Here is a 2,500-nt window from a genome sequence, read left to right as displayed (position 1 = left end):
TTGCGCCTTAACCTAACCTATGTTGCGCCTTAACCTAACCTATGTTGCGCCTTAACCTAACCTATGTTGCGCCTTAACCTAACCTATGTTGCGCCTTAACCCAACACACGTTGCGCCTTAACCCAACACACGTTGCGCCTTAACCCAACACACGTTGCGCCTTAACCCAACACACGTTGCGCCTTAACCCAACACACGTTGCGCCTTAACCCAACACACGTTGCGCCTTAACCCAACACACGTTGCGCCTTAACCCAACACACGTTGCGCCTTAACCCAACACACGTTGCGCCTTAACCCAACACACGTTGCGCCTTAACCCAACACACGTTGCGCCTTAACCCAACACACGTTGGGCCTTAACCCAACACACGTTGGGCCTTAACCCAACACACGTTGGGCCTTAACCCAACACACGTTGGGCCTTAACCCAACACACGTTGGGCCTTAACCCAACACACGTTGGGCCTTAACCCAACACACGTTGGGCCTTAACCCAACACACGTTGGGCCTTAACCCAACACACGTTGGGCCTTAACCCAACACACGTTGGGCCTTAACCCAACACACGTTGGGCCTTAACCCAACACACGTTGGGCCTTAACCCAACACACGTTGGGCCTTAACCCAACACACGTTGGGCCTTAACCCAACACACGTTGGGCCTTAACCCAACACACGTTGGGCCTTAACCCAACACACGTTGGGCCTTAACCCAACACACGTTGGGCCTTAACCTGCTCTGTAATTGTCATACGACGCGTTAAATTAGTGTAGTGTTGCCTAACTGCAACCCCCGCAATATAGTTTGCTACTCGCACTGCCCGGTCCCCAGAGTATCGCTTCATGTTAAACACCTTGCAGCTATACACTGTAATGCGGATGGCAGCAGGACGTACATGCTCAATGCCCTTCGCAGTTGTTCATTGGCATTCGCATGGCGAAGCACAGCCTACGTTGTGGTACGGCTTGTGTCAACTGTCCGCTGATGTTGTACGTCCAAATCACACACTGTACTGCACATTGGTCCTCATGTACTGAATGATACATCGTGGTACATGTGTGACCGTACCACGACTGCGCCAACAACGGCGAACCATACGGTCCAAATATTGTGCACTCAGCTACATGTCGTCTCCCTATAAGAGCTGGATTGCAGTATGGTATGCCGTGGATGGCGATCGGCATGAGCCGTCTGTTGATGTAGTGGCGCGTGTTGTCAGACGTAGTCGTCTCTTCTCACACACCGTGATAGCATGGTGCACTGCGTTCCACATCTGCGACATGCGACAGAGGCCGGTTGACAGTCGTTCGCGCAATGGACATCGCATACGTACGGGGGCCACCTTCCACGTGTTCGCGAAGCGTGCACATGTTGTTGCGTGTATGTGGGCAGACATAGTGTGTCGTGACACCTGACACAGGCATGCAACAATCGTTGAATTTGCAAATGGCGATGGACGTCTACGTTTGCTGGTGACGTTACGCAAATGAAGAACTGGTAAACCGTTGTGGTGCGGTTGTTCTCGCTAGAGGTGAATCAGTGATGGCGACGATCGGTTGAGCTACCAACCGGTTGTTTCAGCGATACCCACCATGCCCACGAACGTGAATGGCATGTGGGTGTGAAGCGATACGCGGCGGTGGCTGGGTGGGACCGTCCCCGGCCGGTGAGGGGGGGCCTCCCGGCGTGCTGGCCGCGCGGTGCGTGGGCGCACGCGCTACAGCCGGCTGGTGGGGGCGGCCAGTGGCAGGCGCGCCGGCCGACGGAGGCGGCAGGCGGCGTAGCTGCGCGCCGGCGCACCCTGCACGCGGCGCCGTGCGGCCAAAGTAGGTCCTCGCGGGCCCGGTGCGAAGCGCGGTGGACATCTGCAGTGTGCTGGTCCGATTGAGGACTGTGTGCGCTGAGGATGCGCCGCCGCCCGGCGCTCGGCGCCGCGACGCCGTCTGCTGCTCGGTCGCCTCTGCGGTTCTCGCAGGTGGATTGTATCGCAGCTGTGCGGACGTGTTGGCGCGTGCGCTGTGCTGGGAGAGTTCGCTTCGGCACCCAAGTGGGGCTTTTGTCCTTCTGTGGCGCTGGCGTTGGAGCTGCCGGCCACCGTAGGTGGCGCGTGTTGTCTCCCGCCGGCAATGCCACGACAGCACGCTCCCGGGCCTCTGTCGGCAGCGGCAAGCTCAGTTGGGAGCACGGGTGGTCGCACCTAAAGCGTCTACTCGCCAAACTCCGGGCGATTGCGCCTCTCTCGAACCCGACCAAGTACTTAGGACGGCGCTGCGCGCCGCTGGGACCTGAGAGGGTTTCGAGGTGTATTGTGCAGGGGAGCTCAGCCTCCTCCTGTTTGCAGAATAATTGAGCGGACGCTTGCGTGTTCGCGCGGGCCCCCGGGACACACTCCCGGGCGGCCGGCTGCTCAGCTCTAGTTGACGCAGCTCCCTGGTTGATCCTGCCAGTAGTCATATGCTTGTCTCAAAGATTAAGCCATGCATGTCTCAGTACAA

At 58.0% G+C, this 2,500-nt stretch overlaps 1 non-coding gene across 1 annotated transcript in view; it reads left to right on the top strand.

The window, feature by feature from the left end:
- Positions 1–2,432: 2,432 nt before the first annotated feature.
- The window catches only part of LOC126433481 (small subunit ribosomal RNA), a 1,910-nt gene continuing 1,842 nt past the window's right edge, over positions 2,433–2,500 (top strand). The window contains exon 1 of the ribosomal RNA XR_007578517.1: positions 2,433–2,500. This exon is cut by the window's right edge and continues 1,842 nt beyond it. This is a non-coding gene — a ribosomal RNA (small subunit ribosomal RNA).

This window comes from Schistocerca serialis, unplaced genomic scaffold (genome assembly GCF_023864345.2).
Source record: "Schistocerca serialis cubense isolate TAMUIC-IGC-003099 unplaced genomic scaffold, iqSchSeri2.2 HiC_scaffold_1167, whole genome shotgun sequence".
NCBI classification, from domain to species: domain Eukaryota; kingdom Metazoa; phylum Arthropoda; class Insecta; order Orthoptera; family Acrididae; genus Schistocerca; species Schistocerca serialis.
Note: the sequence above shows the minus strand (reverse complement) of the source record. Positions and strands in the feature narration are given on the sequence as shown.